We start from the raw sequence: 24,182 nt of genomic DNA, 5'->3' as shown, positions 1-24,182 counted from the left end.
CCCTAAGGGTCAATTTAGCATAGCCAATCAACCTAACCTGCACATCTTTGGACTGTGGAGGGAAACCGGAGCACCCGGAGGAAACCCACGCAGACACGAGGAGAATGTGCAAACTCCACACAGACAGTGACCCAAGCCGGGAATCGAACCCAGGTCCCTGGAGCTGTGAAGCAGCAGTGCTGACCACTGTGCCCGCCTGCACATCTTTGGATGCTAAGGGGCAATTTAGCATAGCCAATCCACCTAACCTGCACATCTTTGGACGCTAAGAGGCAATTAAACATGGCCAAACCACCCACCTGCGGACTGTGGGAGGAAACCGGAGCACCCGGAGGAAACCCACACAGACACGGGGAGAACGTGCAAACTCCACACAGACAGTGACTCAAGCCGGGAATCGAATTGGGTCCCTGGCGCTGCGAGGCAGCAGCGCTAACCACTGTGTCACCCTTGCTACTGAGCAATGTAGTCCGAGATAGGATCTGAGCTCTGGGTTCAAATCTCACAGTAAGAAGTTTAACAACACCAGGTTAAAGTCCAACAGGTTTATTTGGTAGCAAAAGCCACACAAGCTTTCGAAGGGGCTTGGAGCTCCGAAAGTAGTGGCTTTTGCTACCAAATAAACCTGTTGGGACTTTAACCTGGTGTTGTTAAACTTCTTACTGTGTTTACCCCAGTCCAACGCCGGCATCTCCACATCATGACTTCAAATCCCACTCCAGGGGCAACTGGCCGCAGAGGGAGTGTCAATGATGGGGTTTAGACAGGATCGAACCCGGGTCCCCTGACGCCGCGAGGTAGCAGTGCTAACCGCTGTGACCCTGTGCTGCCCTGCCATATTGGGGCCGCGTTTTATTTATTAATCAAATGTAAATTCCATAAGCTGCCACGGTGGGATTTGAACCAGGGCCACTCGATCCTGGCGATATTGTCACAATGCCACTGCACCAGGCCACGCTAGTAAAGAAATGCAAGTTCTGATTCCTGCTAGCCAGGCATGTCACTCACCGTGTGTGTAGCTCACCACTCCCCTTAAATTCAGGAAGTCTCAAATCTGTCCAAGGGTTTACACGGTGTAAACATTTCACACATTCACTCCAATTAAGTCTTAAAACGGCACAATTAGTCATAGCTGGATCAGGACCCAAGGAAGTAATCTAATATCATGGTTCCAGTATGTGCTTAAATCCAATTCCACCTCCCACCACCTCACCTTTACTTTGTAAACGCATCCTGTCTTAGCTGCAGCCCGCTTAAAAGAAGGACGATGTCTTTTGAATCTGAGTTCTGCGATTCAGCCCAGTTGCTGAAACATTTTCTGTCCTGTTCACGGGTGGCACAGTGGTTAGCACGGCCGCCTCACCGCGTCAGGGACCCGGGTTCAATTCCCGGCTCGGGCCCCTGTCTGCGTGGAGTTTGCACATTCTCCCCCAGTGTCTGCGTGGGTTTCCTCCGGGTGCTCCGGTGTCCTCCCACAGTCCAAAGATGTGCGGGTTAGGTTGATTGGCCGTGTTAAATTGCCCCTTAGTAATCAAGGTGACAAGCTAGGGTAAATGCATGGGGATCGAGTCTGGGGGGGGGAGATTGTGGTTGGTACAGATTTGATGGGCCGAATGGCCTCCTTCAGCACTGTAGGGATTCTATGAGATGTGGAGGGCTCTGGATTGTCTTGGCATAGTAGTCTAGTAACCTTGGGGAAGGTGGGTTTCCATCCTTCCATGGTGCGATTTTAAATTCAATCCAAAACATGGTTTCTGTGTTTACGATCATAAAACTATCATCGATTGACATTATAACCCATCTGGTTCACCAATGTCCTGTAGAGAAGGAAACCTGTTGTCTTTACCTGGCCTACATGTTTTTTTAAATTAATTTTATGGGATGTAGGTGTCGCTGGCTAGATCAGCATTTGTTGCCTAACCCTATTTGCCCTTCAGAAGGTGGTGGTGAGCTGCCTCCTTGAACCCGCTGTAGTCCCTGAGGTGTAGGTACACCCACAGTGCTGTTAGAGAGGGAATTCCAGATTTTTGGGCCCAGCGATAGTGCAGGAACGGCCGATTATATTTCCAAAAATAAGATGGTGAGTGACTTGGAGGGGAACTTCCAGGTGGTGGCGTTCCCACATATCTGCTGCCCTTGTCCTTCTGGATGGTAGCGGTCATGGGGTTTGGAAGGTGCTGTCTAAGGAACCTTGGTGCGTTCCTGCAGTGCCTCATGTAGATGGTACACACGGCTGCCACTGCTCGTCGGTGGTGGAGAGAGTGGATGTTTGTGGAAGGGGTAGCAATCAAGCGGGAGCTGCTTTGTCCTGGATGGTGTCGAGCTTCTTGAGTGTTGGAGCTGCACTCATCCAGGCAAGTATCCCATCACGCTCCTGACTTGTGCCTTGTAGATGGTGGACAGGCTTTGGGGAGTCATTGAATTCATTGCCACAGAAGGCTGTGGAGGCCGGGTCATTGAGAATATTTAAGACGGAGCTCGATAGGTTCTTGATTGGTATGGGGATCAAAGGTTAGGGGAGAACGGGGTTGAGGAACTTATCCATGACTGAATGATGGAGCAGACTCGATGGGCCAAATGGCCTAATTCTGCCCCTATACTTACGGTCTTATGGAATCAGGTGTTGAGTTACTCGCCGCAGTATTCCTAGCCTTTGATCTACTTTGGCAGCCACTGTATATGACTACTCCAGTTTAGTTTCTGTGACTCCAGATCCACAGCAATGTGGTTGACTTTTAACTGCCCCCTGAAGTGGCCTAGCAAGCCAAGGGTGCCGCTGACTGGGCCAGCATTTATTGCCTATCCCTAGTTGCCCTTGTTCAGAGGGCAGTTGAGAGTCAACCACATTGCTGTGGCTTTGGATTCACATGTAGGCCAGCCCGGGTAAGGACGGCAGATTTCCTTCCCTAAAGGGAATCAGATGGGTTTTTCTGATGATGGTTTCATGGTCATCAGTAGATTCTTAATTGCAGATTAATTCTTGAATTCAAATTCCACCATCTGCCGTGTCGGGATTCGAATCCAGGTCCCCAGAACATTAGCTGAGTTTTTAAAATTCATTTGTGAGACATGGGCGTCGCTGGCTGGGCCAGCATTTATTGCCCATCCCGAGTTGTGCTTGGAGGGCAGTTGAGAGTCAACCACATTGCTGTGGCTCTGGAGTCACATGTAGGCCAGACCGGATAAGGACGGCAGATTTCCTTCCCTAAAGGAAACAGATGCGTTTTTCCGACAATAATTTCATGGTCATCGGTAGATTCTTAATTCCAGATTTTTTAATTGAATTCAAATTCCACCATAAAGGGAAAGATTCTTAGTACTGTAGAGGATCAGAAGGACCTTGGGGTCTGGGTCCATAGGACTCTGAAATCGGCCCCGCAGGTGGAGGAGGTGGTTAAGAAGGCGTATGGTGTGCTGGCCTTTATCAATCGAGGGATTGAGTTTAGGAGTCCGGGGTTAATGATGCAGCTATATAAGACCCTCGTCAGACCCCAGTTGGAGTACTGTGCTCAGTTCTGGTCGCCTCATTACAGGAAGGATGTGGAAAAGATTGAAAGGGTACAGAGATTTACAAGGATGTTGCCTGGATTGAGTGGCATGCCTTATGAGGATAGGCTGAGGGAGCTCGGTCTTTTCTCCTTGGAGAGACGAAGGATGAGAGGAGACCTAATAGAGGTGTATAAGATGTTGAGAGGCATAGATCGGGTGGACTCTCGGAGGCTTTTTCCCAGGGTGGAAATGTCTGCTACGAGAGGACACAGGTTTAAGGTGCTGGGGGGTAGGTACAGGGGAGATGTCAGGGGTAAGTTTTTCACACAGAGGGTGGTGGGCGAGTGGAATCGGCTGCCCTCAGTGGTGGTGGAGGCGAACTCAATAGGGTCTTTTAAGAGACTCCTGGATGAGTACATGGAGCTTAATAGGATGGAGGGTTATAGGTAGGTCTAGAAGGTAGGGATGTGTTCGGCACAACTTGTGGGCCGAAGGGCCTGTTTGTGCTGTATTTTTTCTATGTTTCTATCAGCCGTGGTGGGATTTGAACCCAAGTCCCTAGAACATTGGCCGAGTTTCTGGATTAATAGTCTAGCGATAATACCACTAGGCCATCGCCTCCCCCTAATTAGGGATGGACAATAAATGTTGGCCTAACTAGTGACACCCACATCCCGTGAAGGAATAAATCTTAAAAAAAGGCATATTTAGTGTTTGGTTCCTCTTGCATATAAAACCATATTTGTTACTCCGTTTCAAAAAAGAGGTTAATTGATTTTTATATAGTTTCGTTGACCCACAAGGTTAAAAAGAAATTGAGGCCAGCTAAATATTGCACCAGAAAAAATGGATCCAGATGAAATCAGCCTTGGAGCTGCTTCCTGAAAGTCAAAGCGAGAACAGCGTTGCGAGCCCATGTGAACACCCAACTTAGGATGCTTAGTAGGCCATTCGGCCCACTTTGAGCCTGCCCCGCCTCTCAATAAGATATTTTAACTTCATTCGTGGGACATGGGCGTCGCTGGCTGGCCAGCATTTATTGCCCATCCCTACTTGCCCTGAGCTGTCTTCTTGAAAGTCTGATACCACTGAGTGGTATCGCTAGGCCATTTAAGAGTCAACCACATTGCTGTGGCTCTGGAGTCACATGTAGGCCAGACCAGGTAAGGACGGCAGATTTCCTTCCCTAAAGGGGCATCAGTGAAGCAGATGGGTTTTTCGACAATGGTTTCATGGTCATCAGTATCCTAGAATCCCTACGGCGCAGAAGGAGGCCATTCAGCCCATCGAGTCTACCCAGGCTATTTCCGTAACCATTTACCCTGCTAATCCCCTGACACTAGAGTCAATTTAGCACGGCCAATCAGCCTAACCAGCACACCTTTAGGCTATTAAATTATTAATTCCAGATTTTTTTATTGAATTCAAGTTCCACCATCTGCCGTGGCGGGATTCGAACCGGGGTCCCCAGAACGTGAGCTGAGTTTCTGGATTAATAGTCTAGTGATAATACTACTGGACCATTGCCTCCCTGTTGTGGCCTCAATGCCACATACATAGAAACATAGAAACCCTACAGTGCAGAAGAAGGCCATTCGGCCCATCGAGTCTGCACCGACCACAATCCCACCCAGGCCCTACCCCCACATATTTTTACCCGCTAATCCCTCTAACCTACGCATCCCAGGACTCTAAGGGACAATTTTTAACCTGGCCAATCAACCTAACCCGCACATCTTTGGACTGGGAGGAAACCGGAGCGCCCGGAGGAAACCCACGCAGACACGAGGAGAATGTGCAAACTCCACACAGACAGTGACCCGAGCCGGGAATCGAACCCGGGACCCTGGAGCTGTGAAGCAGCAGTGCTAACCACTGTGCTACCGTGCCGCCCCCCCTATTCCCATAACCTTTGACTAACCTTGATACCTCTGCTTGTAAAAAGATATTCAACAACCCTGCCTCCACCACTCTAGGGAAAATAGTTCCAAAGACTCTCAAACCTCTGAGGGAAAGACATGTCTCCGTCTTAAATGGGCGACCCCTTTATTTTTGAATTACTTCCCCGATGTCTAGCCCAGCACAGTTGCAGAGCTACACTGTCCCAGTTTCAATGCCCAAATTTGCTGAGTTAGCTAGCGTGGTAACCCAACTGAAAACAGAAGTCCTGGGCGGTCGATGGTTGAAAACAGAATTGCGTGGAAATTTGTGAAATGCCTTGACTCATTCTGAATCCAGTATTGGGAAATTATTCCCACAGTATGCAATGATCTGTTAAAGGACATGCCATTTATGCAACACTCAATGGAAGAATCCAGATGTCTCATAGAATCTCTGCAGTGCAGAAGGAGGCCATTCAGCCCATCGAGACTGCAGCTAACCTGCGCATCTTTGGACGTAGCACTTTACAGTCACGGCAAGTTATTCTTCCTTGGGCACGACTGAGAAATCAGATGGGAAAATGGCCCATTTTTCCCATGTCACATTGATCGAGTGGAGCAGTGGCACAGTGGTTAGCACTGCTGCTTCATAGCACCAGGGACCAGGATTCGATTCCAGCCTTGGATCACTGTCTGTGGGGAGTCTGCACGTTCTCCCCGTGTCTGCGTGGGTTTCCTCCGAGTGCTCCGGTTTTTTCCCACAGTCTAAAGATACGTGGGTTAGGTGCATTGGCCATGATAAATTGCCCCTTAGTATCCAAAGACGTCCCGGTTAGGTGGATTGTCCATCCTAAATGCACGGGAATAGGATGGATCTGGGTAAGTCGGAGAGTCAGTGCAAACTCAGTGGACCGGATGGCCTCTTTCTGCACAGTAGGTGTCCTATGTGAACTAGGACAGCAGCAAGAGTGTGCCTACCTCAATGGACTACAGCGTTTCAACAAGGCACTTCACCACCACCCTCTCAGGGGCAATTAGGGATGGGCAATAAATACTGGTCATGCTAATGACACCACCCCCATGTCAAAGTCAATGACTTGGATTCTATTCAGTGCTCCAGCTCATTTTTCTTTAAACTAGCCCAATAATTAACGATGGAAAACGGAGCGGCCAGAACATCAAGAGACCAAATCATCTTTGCGGGACACCAGATTGCAAGAGCAATACCATCGGTCATTGGTAAGGTGAGGTGGTGGTTGTGTTACAGGACTAATGGCCCAGACAGCAGGATGAGAAATCCCACCTTTTGAATTCAGTTAAAAACAAATCTGGGAATCCAGAATCAATTCGATGGGCCAAATAGCCTCCTTCCATGCCATTATAGCTCTATGTCAATGAATAAGAAGCTGACCTGAGCAAAAACCCAGCTGGTCACTGCAGAGGTGCCCGCAGCAGATGGACTGCAGCGGTTCAAGATGGCGGCTCACCACCAGCCTCTCGAGGGCAATTAGGGATGGGCAAGAAATGTTGGCCCAGCCAACGAGACGCCCACATCTCGCAAAGGAAAAATCAGCCATTATTTATAACTGATGTGTTGTTTTGACAACCCTGCAATTGTTACAAACAATTAGGTGGAATGGCCAGGCTAAATTTCCTCTTGCACGGTGGCACAGTGGTTAGCACTGCTGCCTCACAGTGCCAGGGACCCGGGTTCAATTCCTGGCTTGGGTCATTGTCTGTGCCGAGTCAGCACGTTCTCCCTGGGTTTCCTCCGGGTGCTCCGGTTTCCTCCCACATTCTGAAAAGGCGTGCTGGTTGGGGTGCATTGACCCGAACAGGCACCGGAGTGTGACGACGAGGTGATTTTCACAGTAACTTCATTGCAGTGTTAAGGTAAGCCTTACTTGTGAGCAATGAATAAACTTTATCGTGATGATAATTCAGGTGTGAATTATCCCAATTGTTATTGGAAGGAAGAGTCTGACTTTTTGCTGGAGAGATTGGGTGGGATTTTCCAGCCACTCTCGCCCCAAAACCAGAAAATCCTGCCCGAGGTCAATGAGCTACTTCCTCATTGAGATGAGGAAGAATTTCCTCTCTCAGAGGGTCATTAAGCAGTGGAATTCTCTCCCTCAGACAGTAGGGGAGGCTGTACATCATTGAATATACTCAAGACTGAGTTAGGCAGATTTTTGATTGACAAGGGGGCCACGCTGGGGACATTCACTGGTCCCGCCAATGGCGCACTCCCTTTGTGGGTTTCCGAGTGGTGTGGGGTGCAATCAATGGGAAATTCCATTGACAGCGGCGGGACTGGAAGACCCCAGAGCTGGTGAACAGTGTGCTGCCTCCTGCCACAGGAAACACACTGCAGGGAGGCCAGAGAATCTTCCCCCCGCCCCTCCCCAACGCCACTATATATTTTTAACATTCTGATTAAATAATCCTTCCTGGCCCTGCACCTCAATATCCCTGTACCCTCCTCCATCCCTACAACCCTCCTGCCTCAATATCCCTGTACCCTCCTCCATCCCTACAACCCTCCTGCCTCAATATCCCTGTACCCTCCTCCATCCCTACAATCCACCTCCTGCCTCCCTATCTCTGTACCCTCCTCCATCCCTACAATGCTCCTCCTGCCTCCCTATCTCTGTATCCTCCTCCAACCCTACAATCCACCTCATGCCTCAATATCTCTGTACCCTCCTCCATCCCTACGATCCTCCTGCCTCAATATCCCTGTACCCTCCTCCATCCCTACAATCCACCTCATGCCTCCCTATCTCTATACCCTCCTCCATCCCTACAATGCTCCTCGTGCCTCCCTATCTCTGTACCCTCCTCCATCCCTACAATCCACCTCATGCCTCCCTATCTCTGTACCCTCCTCCAACCTTACAATCCTCCTGCCTCCATATCTCTGTACCCTCCTCCAGCTCTACAATCCTTCTCATGCCTCCCTATCTCTGCACCCTCCTCAATCCCTGCAATCCTCCTCATGCCTCCCGATCTCTGTACCCTCCTCCATCCCTACAAACCATCTCATGCCTCCCTATCTCTACCCTCCTCCAACCCTACAATCTGCCTCGTGCCTCCCTATCTCTGTACCCTCCTCCATCCCTACAATCCACCTTGTGCCTCCCTATCTCTGTACCCTCCTCCATCCCTACAATCCTTCAAAATGGAAATAAAAGAGAGAAGCCTCGCAAATCTCAGCATTTTTCCAAAAATATACTTTATTCATCAAATTTATAAAAAGCACATGACATAACAGTTCAAAGTTGAGATTACAGAGTGTGCAAACCACATAAGTTCCTCTCGGTAAAGAACATTGTGAGGAAATATAATTTAGCTTTGGACTGGATTATATATCGGCGATAAATTCGGAATAAGTTTATTAAGCATACTCAAAACTCTGATTGGATTTATTGTCACATGTATTGGTATACAGTGAAAAGTATTGTTTCTTGCGTGCTCCACAGACAAAGCATACCGTTCATAGAGTACATAGGGGAGAAGGAAAGGAGAGGGTGCAGAATGTAGTGTTACAGTCAAAGCTAGGGTGTAGAGAAAGATCAACTTAATGCGAGGTAGGTCCATTCAAAAGTCTGACAGCAGCAGGGAAGAAGCTGTTCTTGAGTCAGTTGGTACGTGACCTCAGACTCGAACTCTGTCCTCTTATACAAATACGCCCCCCTCAAAATCTCCCCCCGGCCCCAAAACCTCCAAACCATTTATTTTTATCCACCATTAGATTGCTTAGGCCTTTGGAAGTCCCTCTCGTGAACCCTCTCCAACTTGCTCTCTATCTCTCTCTCCCTCAGGGTGGCACAGTGGTTATCACTGCTGCCTCACAGCGCCAGGGACCCGGGTTCAATTCCTGGCTCAGGTCACTGTCTATGTTGAGTCTGCACGTTCTCCCCGTGCCTGCATGGGTTTCCTCCCACAGTCTGAAAGATGTGCTGGTTAGGGTGCATTGGCCCTCAGTGTTACCCGAACAGGCGTCGAAGTGTGACGACTAGGGGATTTTCACAGCAACCTTATAGCAGTGTTAATGTAAGCCTACTTGTGACACGAATAAATAAACTTTAAAAAAACTCTGGGGGGAATTTTCCCGCCATGGGAATCATAGCGGGCGTGGGGGACGCGGAGCATGGAAATGTCCATTGACCTCGGGTGGAATCTTCTAGATTTGGGGCAAGCGAGGCTGGAAAAATCCTGTCCCCTCTCTCTCTCTCTCCTTTAAGAAGTGCCTCTTTGACCGAGATTCTGAACACCTGCTCCGATATCTCCATCCTTGGCTCAGTTTCTATTTGTTTACCCTTCCCTGAAACACCTTGGGACTTTTACCAGCCGTGCCAACCAAAGGCAAGTCGCTGTTGGTGATGGAACGGAACCACGCCTGGGATGAGGGGGGGTGGGGTGAATGCCGAACCTATCATCTGTCCACCTCTCCCTCCCACCTTGACTGCCCCCTTCTCCCCACCACCCCACCCCCCCCCCCCCCCCCCCCCCCCCGCCACCTCCCCGTCTCCAAGGCCTGTCGAAAATTTGTTGCTGAGCTAACAGAGATTTGAAGTGGTGAGTTGTACCCAAACAAACAGTGGTAACTGTGCCATTAATTACTACTTTGCATTAGCTAATGATAGCTCGTAATTACACACACACTGCAATAAAAGGCAGATGTTGATCCTGTAAAATTTGCACTGATTATCACGCACTTTGTAGTATACACTTAAGGGCAAAGCCATATGTCTTTCTTTGTCTGCAGTCAGATTTATTACCAACATACATTTTGCAGCACACCGGGAAATAGGCACACAAACACTTTGGATTCACATCGCGCCCCTTTGATTTGATTTGATTTATTATTGTCACATGTATTAACATACAGTGAAAAGTATTGTTTCTTGCGCGCTATACAGATAAAGCATACCGTTCATAGAGAAGGAAATGAGAGAGTGCAGAATGTAGTGTAACAGTCATCGCTGGGATGTAGAGAAAGATCAACTTAATGCGAGGTAGGTCCATTCAAAAGTCTGGCAGCAGCAGGGAAGAAGCTGTTCTTGAGTTGGTCGGTACGTGACCCCAGACTTTTGTATCTTTTTCCCGACGGAAGAAGGTGGAAGAGAGAATGTCCGGGGTGCGTGGGGTCCTTGATTATGCTGGCTGCTTTTCCAAGGCAGCGGGAAGTGTAGACAGAGTCAATGGATGGGAGGCTGGTTTGCGTGATGGATTGGGCTACATGCAACGGCGGGCCTTCTCGAAGGGAAGCCACGGTTTTGCCGTAGGGACCGCGGCAGACAGTTTGCGCACAACAAGCTCCCGCAGACAGCAGCGAGACGGTGGGGCCAATTTCCCCCGTCCCATCCACCACGAGAATCGGAGGGGCGGAGCATGGAAAGGGCCTAGGGCGGGATTTCGCGGTTTCAGGATGAGCACGGCCGGAAAATCCCGCCCAGTGGCCAGATTATCAGGGATCATAGAATCCCCACGGTGCAGAAAGAAGCTATTCGGTCCAGCAAGCCTGCACCGCCAACAATCCCACCCAGCCGCTATCCCTGTAACTCCACGTATTTACCTTGCTAGTTTTTTTGTGACGTGGACATTGAAGGGTGGCACAGTGGTTAGCACTGCTGCCTCACAGCGCCAGGGACCCGGGTTCAATTCCCGGCTTGGGTCACTGTCTGTGTGGAGTCAACACGTTCTCCCCGTGTCTGCGTGGGTTTCCTCCGGGTGCTCCGGTTTCCTTCCACAGTCCGAAAGACGTGCTGGTTTAGGTAACATTGGCCGTGCTAAATTCTCCCTCAGTGTAACCCGAACAGGCGCCGGAGTGTGGCGACTGGAGGATTTTCACAGTAACTTCATTGCAGTGTTAATGTAAGCCAACTTGTGACACGAATAAATAAACTTTACTCTTACTTCACATTGTTGCAATTGGGCATAGACAGACAATAACTGGACCCAATGGAAGGACTTAACTACAGATGTGCAAGAGTACAGCTATCCCTCAGTTGAAGCCGTGAGCTGGACTCCAAGTCATGTGACTCTCCCTTACCGCATCACATGGACGATATTGATTCTCCAGTCATAGAGTTCATAGTTCATAGAATCCCTACAGTACAGAAGGAGGCCATTCGGCCCAGCGAGTCTGCACCCACCACAATCCCACCCAAGCCCTATCCCCATAACTATTTACTCTAGCTAGTCCCCCTGAATCTAAGGGGCAATTTAGCACGGCCAATCCACCTAACCCGCACATCTTTGGACTGTGGGAGGAAACCGGAGCACCCGGAGGAAACCCACGCAGACACGGGGGGAGAACGTGCAGATTCCGCACAGACAGTGACCCCGAGTCGGGAATCGAACCCGGGTCCCTGAGGCTGTGAGACATCAGTGCGAACCCGCTGTGCCACCGTCCCGCAGAAACCTGAAACCGGAAAATCCCGCCCAAGGTCAACGGACCTTTCCATGGTCCGCCCCTTCTGCACTGTAGGGATTCTATGAACTATGAACTCTATGACTGGAGAATCAATATCGTCCATGTGATGCGGTAAGGGAGAGTCACATGACTTGGAGTCCAGCTCACGGCTTCAACTGAGGGATAGCTGTACTCTTGCACATCTGTAGTTAAGTCCTTCCATTAGGTCCAGTTATTGTCCGTCTATGCCCAATTGCAACAATGTCACATTCCGCTGATTCCTGTCCATGTAGTTTTTTTCCTACCGGTGTGACTGAAGCGATTCGCCCGTAAAGCGAGGGTGAGTGAAGTGAGGTGTGGGCTGATTGCTCACAACACTGACTGTGAGAGCCGAGCGCTCCCTCTGTGTCCAACGCGTCAATATTTCTTCTGTTTTTACCGTTTGGAGTTGATGAGAGTTCTATTAATATATAAATGATGAAGCATTGTCCACAACTCGTTATGAAATATTCAGCGTGTATTAAATGTATTTAATCTTATTCACGGGGTCACGGTTAGTGAACAAGCCCCATTTCTATCTTGCGGCCAACTGAGATGAAGGAGAGCCGCTCACTAGCCTAGGTTGCCCATCACTGTCCTAATGCTACAATGTTGATGGACGGGTAAAATATTGACCGGGACACCAGGATATAACCCCTCAATTCCCCCCCCACCCCCCTCCAACCCCCCAACCACAGCCTCACTCTTCTAGAAACCCTACAGTGCAGAAGGAGGCCATTCGGCCCATCGAGTCTGCACCGACCACAATCCCACCCAGGCCCTACCCCCACATATTTACCCGCTAATCCCTCTAACCTACGCATCTCAGGACTCTAAGGGGCAATTTTTAACCTGGCCAATCAACCTAACCTGCACATCTTTGGACTGTGGGAGGAAACCGGAGCACCCGGAGGAAACCCACGCAGACACGAGGAGAATGTGCAAACTCCACACAGACAGTGACCCGAGCCGGGAATCGAACCCGGGACACTGGAGCTGTGAAGCAGCAGTGCTAACCACTGTGCTACCGTACCGCCCCATATTTCTCTGAAATATGATCTTTGAAATTCATCTGACGACTAGGGGCCTCAGTTCAAAATCTCATGGGAAAGATGGTGCCTCCGTGAGTGCGACACTCCCCCAGCACTTCACTGGAATTGCAGCCTGAGTTTTAGACCCCAAGTGAGGCAGCCACTCGGGTGAGGAGGGTGATGCACTATCAATTGAGCAAAGACTAGTTTGCATGCAAGAACAAAGAGGCTTTTATTAGCGAAAGACTTGGAGCACACCCATGCCGATGAACTGGTCCAGAGACTGAGGCAGGGGGGTGGGGAGCAGTCACCTTTATACCTGGACCAGGGGGGGAGGAGTCCCAGGCAGGGCCGGCAGGGGCATGTCCAGGCATGTCACACACACACAGGCAATAAGCTTAACAGTGGTTTACCACAGAGGGTGAAGGTAGCCACTCGGTATTGGAGTGTGCAGGAGAAGGTTGGGTGGGAGTGGGGTGGGGGGGTGGGAGCGGTGGTGGTGGCAGGGAGCGGTGATTTGTACAGGGGGACTCTAACATGGATGCAATGGGCTGTGCGTTCCCACATTATGACAGCGACTACACTTCAGAAGTACGGCACTGGCTGCCAAAAGGCTGTGGGGGACCTTCTAAACTCAGGAAGGCTGCTATACAAATGCAATCCACACCCGCCTGATTGAAATGCTGGACAAACAGAAAGTGCCACAAGGCGGCCGATTTGCAAGCTCATAGAATCATGGAATCCCTACAGTGCAAAATGAGGCCATTCAGCCCATTAAGCCTGTACTAATAACAATCCGCCATGGGGGGATTTGAATTCTGGTCCCCAGGGCGTTACCCTGTGTCTCTGGATTACTAGTCCAGTGACAGTACCACTACGCCACCGTGCAATGGGTGCACCAGGAGGAAAACTAAATACAAATGGAAAGGGATTCACTAAATTAGATATCATAGAATCCGACAGTGCAGAAGGAGGCCATTCGACCCATTCAGCCTGCACCAACAACTATCCAACCAGGCCCTATCCCCATAAATCTAAGTATTTGTCCTGCTAATCCCCCTGACATTAAGGGGCAATTTAGCATCGTTGAACACTAAGGCACAATTTAGCATGGCCAATCCACCTAACCTGCACATCTTTGGACACTAAGGGGCAATTTAGCACGGCCAATCCACCTAACCTACACATCTTTGGACTGTGAGAAGAAACCGGAGCACCCGGAGGAAACCCACGCAGACACGGGCAGAACGTGCAAACTCCGCACAGACAATGACCCAAGCCGGGAATCGAACCCGTGTCTCTGGCACTGTGAAGCAGCAGTGCTAATCACCGTGTCGCCCTTTTTCCCGACGGAAGAAGGTGGAAGGTGGTCCAAAGATGTGCGGGTTAGGTGGATTGGTCATGCTAAATTTCCCCTTAGTTTCAGGGGGACTAGCTGGGGTAAAAGCATGGGGTTACGGGGATAGGGTCTGGGCGGGAATGTAGTCGGCGCAGACTCGATGGGCCAAATGGGCTCCTTCTGCACTGTAGGATTCTATTATTCTATGATTCTGTGGAAGTGAAAATGTCCAGGGGTGCGTGGGACCCTTAATTATGCTGGCTGTTTTTCCCGAGGCAGCAGGAAGTGTAGACGGAGTCAATGGACGGGAGGCTGGTTTGCGCGATGGACTGGGCTACGTTCACAACCCTTTGTAGTTTCTTCTAGTCTTGGTCGGAGCAGGAGCCGTACCAAGCTGTGATACATCTGGATGGGATGTTTCCCGTGGTACATCTGTAAATGTTGGCGGGCCTCTTTCTGCTCTGTAAAACTCTCCGTGACTGAATGAAGCAGGGACGGCCCAGTTTTGGCAAGCCCAGCGGATCTAAGGGTGGGTGCCCCAGTCCTCTGCAATCTCCTCCAACTCTCCAATAGTGTAGGTGCCAACAATGACAGAGCTGTGCTGGCACTCCATAAATACAATGGAGATCCTTCTGCTGCCTGTTTTAGGGTGTCTAACTTCATTCCCCGCACATTTCATGGCACTGCAGAGTATCTGTATTTGTTTCCTAACCCGGGTATACTCTTGGTGGCTTTTAGTGTAAACCTCTGTATCATATAATCCTTTAATTTCACTGCAATTTTAATTCAGTTGACTTTGCGGTTTGGAAACATGTATGTAATTAAACTCTCAGCTAACTTTTAAAATGTGTTTAATAGGGTAATTGCATCCCTTAACGACAAAATGAAACACCAGCAAAAATGTTAGAGCTGTGGAACCCCACAATTTGGTTTAATTCTAAAGTCCTTCTCAAAATAAATGGGATTTGAGAGCTATCTGTCTCCAGTTCCCTTCAATTAGCATTCTGCAGTCTCTTCAGCAAGCTTCGAGGCAGAGCTGGGATCACTGGCTCCTACCCACTCGAATTGGTGCGCTAAGTTGTACGCTCCAAAAGGGCTGGTGTGGACAAGATGGGCCGAATGGCCTCCTTCTGTGCTGTAACCTTTCTGTGGGTCACTTGGTCACCACTGGTTGACGAGTGGCCCGGCCACCTTGCTCATCGCATGATTCTTTTGATTTGATTTATTATTGTTGCGTGTATTGGGATGCAGTGAAAAGTTTTGTTTCTTGTGCGCTCGACAGACAAAGCATACCGTTCATAGAGTACAGAGCGGAGAAGGAAAGGAGAGGGTTGATGCGCGTTATCACACACGAGGCTTGAGATGCTCAAGGAAATAAAGGCTTTTATTTACTATTACAACGAAGCTACCATGTATAGTACACGATCCCAGACTGAGGGGTCCCAGACAGAGCAGTGACCTTTATGCCTCTCCCAGGAGGCGGAGCCCGACTGGGATGTACCATAATAACTATAATACAAGGTGTAACAGCCCAACCCTAACCCCAACAGCAACAAGTAGAACAACCCATCCCTAACCCCAACAGCAACATATATACATACTCGTAGTACTGGCCAGACCCTGGCTCAGTACTACCTAGTGGGAACCAACGATGGTTCACCACAAAGGTGCAGAATGCAGTATTACAGTCTTTGGTTTGATTTATTAGTGTCACATGTATTGATATGCAGTGAAAAGTATTGTTTCTTGCGCGCTATACAGACAAAGCATACCGTTCATAGAGAACAGAGGGGAGAAGGGGAGAAGGAAAGGAGAGGGCGCAGAATATAGTGTTACAGTCTTTGGTTTGATTTATTAGTGTCACATATATTAGTAGTGTGCAGTGAAAAGTATTGTTTCTTGCGTGTATACAGACAAAGCATACTGTTCATAGAGTACATCGGGGAGAAGGAAAGGAGAGGGTGCAGAAAGTACTTACAGCACACTAACAGGCCATTCGGCCCAACCATGCTGATGTTTCTGCTCCATGAGTACCCTTCTACCCCTCTCACCTCACCCTATTAGAATATCCTTCTATTCCTTACTCCCTCGGGTTTATCCGGCTTTCCCCTTAAACGTATCCATGCGATTTGCCTCAAGAGGGGTGGCACGTTGGCACAGTGGTTAGCACTGCTGCCTCACAGCACTAGGGACCCGGGTTCGATTCCCAGTTTGGGTCACTGTCTGTGTGGAGTTTCCACGTTCTCCCCGTGTCTGCGTGGGTTTCCTCCGGGTGCTCCGGTTTCCTCCCACAGTCTGGAAGGCGTGCATTGACCTGAACAGGTGCCAGAGAGTGGTAACTAGGGGCATTTCACAGCAACCTCATTGCAGTGTTAATATAAGCCTTACTTGTGACTAGTAAATAAGTAAAAAGAAAATATTCCACTCCCAGTGGGAGCGAGTTCCACATTCTCACCACTCTCTGGGTAAAGAATTCCCGATAGGATTTATTAGTGACTAAAGAGCTTTAAATATGGGCCCTTGTTCTAGTCTGTATTAACTTTATAATTCATACCTCAGACACATTGTTCCACACAGGATGGAATTTATACAGAACCACAGGCATCAAACTTTCAATGCTAAATGTGATAGAACAATTAAAATGTCTGTAATATATAATTATATATGTATAATAATCTCTGTAATATCCTCCAACCTCATAATCTTCTAAAGGAATAAAAGCAAAGTAGCAAAATCTGGAATAAAACAGGAAATGCTGGAGAACCTCAGTCGCTCTGAAGTGAGAAACATTTCCAGTGTTGCGATTTAATTTCCTCGGAACTGGAAAGAGGTAGAAGACCTTCCAAGGTACCTGCACTTCCATAATCCTAGCCTCTTGAGCATCCCCAATATTAATCACTCTGCATTTGAGAGACATGATTTCAGCTGCCAAGATCCTAAACTTGGAATTTTTTCCCCTCCCCTGACTAAACCCCTATGACTGCAGCGTGGTGGTTTGCACGTTCTCCACGTGTCTGCGTGGGTTTCCTTCAGGTCCAAAGATGTGTAGGTTAGGTGGATTGGCCATGCTAAATTGTCCCTTAGAGTCCAAAGATGTGTAGGTTAGGTGGATTGGCCATGCTAAATTGTCCCTTAGAGTCCAAAGATGTGTAGGTTAGGTGGATTGGCCATGCTAAATTGTCCCTTAGAGTCCAAAGATGTGCAGGTTAGGTGGATTGGCCATGCTAAATTGTCCCTTAGTGTCCAAAGATATGTAGGTTAGGTGGATTGGCCATGCCAAATTGTCCCTTAGTGTCCAAAGATATGTAGGTTAGGTGGATTGGCCATACCAAATTGTCCCTTAGTGTCCAAAGATGTGTAGGTTAGGTGGATTAGCCATGCTAAATTGTCCCTTAGTGTCCAATGATGTGCAGGTTAGGGGGTTTGGCCATGTTAAATTGCCTTAGTGTCCAAAAATGTGTAGGTTAGATGGATTGGCCGTGCTAAATTGCCCCTTAGCATCCCAAGATGTGTAGGTTAGGTGGATTGGCCATGCTAAATTGCCCCTTAGTATCCAAGATGTGTAGGTTAGGGGGATTAGTGGGGTAAATACGCAGGATTATGGGAAAGGGCCTGGGTGGGATCCTCTGTTGGAGAGTCAAGCAGACTCGATGGGCCGAATGGCTTCCTTCTGCACTGTAATGATTCTATGATTCTATCATTAACACTGACTCTCCACTTTCCTCTATCCCACTAAAATACTCTTTCAAACCTACTTCTTTGACCAAGCTTTGATCAAACGGCCCCAATATCGCATTATACGGCTCACTGTCCAGTTTCATTTGACCACATTCCTCTGAGGTGCCTTGGATGTTCTTATTATCTTAACGGCACTTGATAAATGTAATGTTCTAACTACGTTTGGGGTTGTGGGTTTTACACGAAGAAAGAAAAGGTTTGGTTTGCACATGTGGATTCAAAGTAACAACAACTGGTTTATTGAAGAGCTGTTCCCTGCACTCACCTCACATCTGGCATGTGGAAGGCTTTCAAGTGTAAGTTGATAGGGATTCAGGACCGGCACATTCCTGTAAGGATGAAGGATGAGTATGGCAAGTTTTGGGAACCTTAGATAATGAGAGATATTGTGAGCCGAGTCAAAGAGGAAAAGGAAGCATTTGTCAAAGCTAGGGGGCTGGGAACACACGAAGCAAGTGTGGAATACAAGGAAAGTAGAAAGAAACTTAAGCAAGGAGTAAGAAGGGCTAAAAGGGGTCATGAAAAAACATTGGCCAGCAGGATTAAGGAAAATCCCAAGGCTTTTTATACATATATAAAGAGCAAGAGGGTAGCCAGGGAGAGGGTTGGCCCACTCAAGGACAGGGGAGGGAATCTATGTGTGGAGCCAGAAGAAATGGGCGAGGTATTAAATAAGTGTGGAGGAGCAGAGGGATCTAGGTGTATGTGTGCATAGATCCCTGAAAGTTGGGAATCAAGTAGATAAGGTTGTTAAGAAGGCATATGGTGTCTTGGCGTTTATTGGTAGGGGGATTGAATTTAGGAGTCGTAGCGTTATGTTGCAACTGTACACAACTCTGGTGCGGCCGCACTTGGAGTACTGTGTGCAGTTCTGGTCCCCACATTACAGGAAGGATGTGGAGGCTTTGGAGAGGGTGCAGAGGAGGTTTACCAGGATGTTGCCTGGTATGGAGGGGAGATCCTATGAGGAGAGGCTGAGGGATTTGGGATTGTTTTCGCTGGAAAGGCGGCGGCTAAGAGGGGATCTTATTGAAGCATATAAGATGATTAGAGGTTTAGATAGGGTGGATAGTGATAGCCTTTTTCCTCTGATGGAGAAATCCAGCACGAGGGGGCATGGCTTTAAATTGAGGGGGGGTAGTTATAGAACCGATGTCAGGGGTAGGTTCTTTACCCAGAGGGTGGTGAGGGATTGGAATGCCCTGCCAGCATCAGTAGTAAATGCGCCTAGTTTGGGGGCGTTTAAGAGATCCGTAGATAGGTTCATGGACGAAAAGAAATTGGTTTAGGTTGGAGGGTCACAGTTTTTTTTTAACTGGTCGGTGCAACATCGTGGGCCGAAGGGCCTGTTCTGCGCTGTAATGTTCTATGTTCTAAGTACTTTGCATCAGTATTCACCAAAGAGAAGGACTTGGTGGATGATGAGTCTGGGAAAGGATGTGTAGATAGTTTAAATCATGTTGAGATCAAAAAGGAGGAGGTATTGGAGTTCTTGAGAAACATTCAGGTAGACAAGTCCCCAGGGCCTGATGGGATATACCCCAGAATACTGAGAGAGACAAGGGAGGAAATTGCTGGGGCCTTGTGAGAAATCTTTGTATCCTCAATGGCAACAGGGGAGGTCCCAGAGGATTGGAGAATAGCCAATGTTGTTCCTTTGTTCCTTTGTTTAAGAAGGGTAGCAAGAATAATCCAGGTAATCCAGGTAATTACAGGCTGGTGAGCCTTACATCAGTGGTAGGGAAATTATTGGAGAGGACTCTTCGAGACAGGATTTATTCCCACTTGGAAATAAGTGGACGTATTAGTGAGAGGCAACATGGTTTTGTGAAGGGGAGGTCGTGTCTCACGAACTTGATCGAGTTTTTCGAGGAAGTGACGAAGATGATTGATGAGGGTAGGGCAGTGGATGTTGTCTACATGGACTTCAGTAAGGCTTTTGACAAGGTCCCTCATGGCAGACTGGTGCAGAAGGTGAAGTTGCATGAGATCAGAGGTGAGCTGGCAAGGTGGATACAGAACTGGCTCAGTCAAAGAACGATGTGGAGATGCCGGCGTTGGACTGGAGTAAACACAGTAAGAAGTTTAACAACACCAGGTTAAAGTCCAACAGGTTTACGTGTGGCTTTTGCTACCAAATTAACCTGGTGTTGTTAAACTTCTTACTCAGTCAAAGAAGACAGAGGGTAGCAGTGGAAGGGTGCATTTCTGAATGGAGGGCTGTGACAAGTGGTGTTCCTCAGGGATCAATGCTGGGACCTTTGCTGTTTGTAATATACGTAAATGATGTGGAGGAAAATGTAACTGGATTGATTAGTAAGTTTGCGGACGACACAAAGGTTGGTGGATTTGCGGATAGCGATGAGGACCATCAGAGGATACAGCAGGATATAGATCAGTTGAAGACTTGGGTGGAGAGATGGCAGATGGAGTTTAATCCAGACAAATGTGAGGTAATGCATTTTGGAAGGTCTAATACAGATAGGAAATATACAGTAAATGGCAGAATCCTTAAGAATATTGATAGGCAAAGGGATCTGGGTGTGCAGGTACATAGGTCACTGTAAGTGGCAACGCAGGTGGAGAAGGTAGTCAAGAAGGCATACGGCATGCTTGCCTTCATCGGCCGGGGCATTGAGTTTAAAAATTGGCAAGTCATGTTGCCGCTTTAGAGAACCTTAGTTTGGCTGCACTTGGAATATAGTGTTCAATTCTGGTCACCACACTACCAGAAAGATGTGGAGGCTTTGGAGAGGGTACAGAAAAGATTTACCAGGATGTTGCCTGGTATGGAGGGCATTAGCTATGAGGAGAGGTTGGAGAAACTTGGTTTGTTCTCACTGGAACTACGGAGGTTGAGGGGAGACCTGATAGAAGTCTACAAGATTATGAGAGGCATGGACGGAGTGGATAGTCAGAAGCTTTTTCCCAGGGTGGAAGAGTCAATTACTAGGGGGCACAGGTTTAAGGTGCGAGGGGCAAGGTTTAAAGGAGATGGACGAGGCAAGTTTTTTTACACAGAGGGTGGTGGGTGCCTGGAACCCGTTGCCGGGGGAGGTAGTGGAAGCGGATACGGTAGTGACTTTTAAGGGGCGTCTTGACAAGTACATGAATGGGATGGGAATAGAAGATCCCCTGAAGGATAGGAGGTTTTAGTTAAGTCGGTGCAGGCTTGGAGGGCCGAAGGGCCTGTTCCTGTGCTGTAATTTTCTTTGTTCTTTGTTCTTCTTTGAATACAAAACTGAAAGTCCCACATGGCAGGTTGGTTAAGAAGGTTAAGGCTCATGGGATACAAGGAGAAGTGGCTAGATGGGTGGAGAACTGGCTTGGCCATAGGAGACAGAGGGTAGTGGTCGAAGGGTCTTTTTCCGGCTGGAGGTCTGTGACCAGTGGTATTCCGCAGGGCTCTGTACTGGGACCTCTGCTGTTTGTGATATATATAAATGATTTGGAAGAAGGTGTAACTGGTGTTATCAGCAAGTTTGCGGATGACACGAAGATGGCTGGAATTGCGGATAGCGAAGAGCATTGTCGGGCAATACAGCAGGATATAAATAGGCTGGAAAATTGGGCGGAGAGGTGGCAGATGGAGTTTAATCCGGATAAATGCGAAGTGATGCATTTTGGAAGAAATAATGTAGGAAGGAGTTATACAATAAATGGCAGAGTCATCAGGAGTATAGAAACACAGAGGGACCTAGGTGTGCAAGTCCACAAATCCTTGAAGGTGGCAACACAGGTGGAGAAGGTGGTGAAGAAGGCATATGGTATGCTTGCCTTTATAGGACGGGGTATAGAGTATAAAAGCTGGAGTCTGATGATGCAGCTGTATAGAACGCTGGTTAGGCCACATTTGGAGTACTGTGTCCAGTTCTGGTCGCCGCACTACCAGAAGGACGTGGAGGCATTGGAGAGAGTGCAGAGAAGGTTTACCAGGATGTTGCCTGGTATGGAGGGTCTTAGCTATGAGGAGAGATTGGGTAGCCTGGGCTTGTTCTCCCTGGAAAGACGGAGAATGAGGGGAGATCTAATAGAGGTATACAAGATTATGAAGGGTATAGATAGGGTGAACAGTGGGAAGCTTTTTCCCAGGTCGGAGGTGACGATCACGAGGGGTCACGGGCTCAAGCTGAGAGGGGCGAAGTATAACTCAGACATCAGAGGGACGTTTTTTACACAGAGGGTGGTGGGGGCCTGGAATGCGCTGCCAAGTAGGGTGGTGGAGGCAGGCACGCTGACATCGTTTAAGACTTACCTGGATAGTCACATGAGCAGCCTGGGAATGGAGGGATACAAACGATTGGTCTAGTTGGACCAAGGAGCGGCACAGGCTTGGAGGGCCGAAGGGCCTGTTTCCTGTGCTGTACTGTTCTTTGTTCTTTGTTCTTTGTAAGGCAGCAGCCTGTGGCAACAGCCTAATGACATCACCATCAAATCATGTGATCAACCCTGAAAGCAACCTGCAACCCTTTTAAATACAAAACTATAAACATACGTTGCTGTTGTCACAGGTTCTGCTATATTCATTGCCTTGGCTCACGTGGGGGCAATGATTGTTTGGAGCAAGTTACCGCAGCACTCCCCGGGACACATTAGCGCTAGGAGCTGAAGATGACAATTGAACCAACCAACGCTCCATCCTGTTTTGTGGGGCATGGGTGTTGCTGGCTGGGCCAGTATTTATTGCCCATCTCTAGTTACCCTTAAACTGAGTGGCTTGCTCTGCCATTTCAGAGGGCAGTTGAGAGTCAACCACATTGCTGTGGCTCTGGGGCCACATGTAGGCCAGACCGGGTAAGGACGGCAGATTTCCTTCCCCAAAGGACGTTAGCGAACTCGGTGGAGTTTTCTGACAATCGAGAATGGTTTCATAGCATAGAATCATACAATCCCTACAGTGCAGAAGGAGACCATTTGGCCCATCGAGTCTGCACTGACAACAATCCCACATAGGCCCTATTCCCATGATCCCATATATAAACCGGCTAATCCCCTGACACTAAGGGACAATTTAGCATGGCCAATCAACCTAACCTGCACATCTTTGGACTGTGGGAGGAAACTGGAGCACCCGGAGGAAACACACGCAGACACGGGGAGAACGTGCAGACTCTGCACAGACAGCAACCCAAGTCGGGAATCGAACCCGGGTCCCTGGCGCTGTGAGGCATCAGTGCTAACCACTGTGCCACTATTTCAGAGGGCAGTTGATAGTCAACCGCATTGCTGTGGCTCTGGAGTCACATGTCGGCCAGACCGGGTAAGAACGGCAGATTTCCTTCCCCAAAGGAACATTATTTGATTTGATTTGATTTATTATTGTCACATTAACATTCAGTGAAAAGTATTGTTACTTGCGCGCTATACAGACAAAGCCTACCGTTCATAGAGAAGGAAACGAGAGAGTGCAGAAAGGTGAAGCAGATGGGTTTTTCCAACAATGGTTTCATGGCCATCAGTAGATTCTTAATTCCAGATTTTTTTTATTGAATTCAAATTCCACCATCTGCCGTGGCGGGATTCGAACCCGGGTCCCCAGAACATCAGCTGAGGTTCTGGATTGATAGTCTAGCGATAATACCACTCGCCTTCCCTTTTGGTAGCCATGATGTGGAGATGCCGGCGTTGGACTGGGGTGGGCACAGTAAGAAGTCTCACAACACCAGGTTAAAGTCCAACAGGGTTTGGAATCACGAGCTTTCTGAGTGCTGCTCCTTCCTCATTTTTTTCCTGTTTTTGGTGTGCATGTGGCATAGTTCCATTGTCCCATCTGCTTGGCAGAGTTTCGCAGCTGGTCTGTCCTGAGCGCATGTTGTGAATATGGACTCTATCTTGGTTTCCAGGTTGTGGCGTTTGCTGTAGAGCTGGTGTACGAGGCATTTGAGGAGTGTGAGAGAGGTGCGATGGCCGAGTCTCAGCGTCGTCTGTGTTGTAGGTCGACTTGAGTGGGTTCGTGATCTATAGTCCTTTCGGGATCTTGTCTGCTTTCTTGCATCTTTGTAGAAACCTGATGTCTGCGTCTATATGCGAGATCCTCTCCACTTTGAGCCGGCGGTTTGCGGTGTCGGTGATAGCCATGGGGTGGAGATGCCGGCGTTAGACTGAGGTGGGTACAATAGAATCATAGAAGTCCTACAGTGCAGAAGGAGGCCAGTTGGCCCATCGAGTCTGCACCGAACACAATTCCAACCAGGCCCTATTCCTGTAACCCCACATAGTTACCCTACTAATCCCCCTGACACTCA

General features: G+C 48.6%; 1 protein-coding gene across 1 annotated transcript in view; it reads left to right on the top strand.

Moving 5' to 3' along the window:
• The window catches only part of LOC144507710 (AP-1 complex subunit mu-1-like), a 387,219-nt gene that overhangs the window by 77,383 nt on the left and 285,654 nt on the right, over nt 1–24,182 (top strand). The window lies entirely within an intron of this gene.

The sequence above is a fragment of the Mustelus asterias genome, chromosome 19 (assembly GCF_964213995.1).
Source record: "Mustelus asterias chromosome 19, sMusAst1.hap1.1, whole genome shotgun sequence".
In the NCBI taxonomy this organism is placed as follows: Eukaryota; Metazoa; Chordata; class Chondrichthyes; order Carcharhiniformes; family Triakidae; genus Mustelus; species Mustelus asterias.
This window is presented reverse-complemented; position numbering and strand designations above follow the sequence as displayed.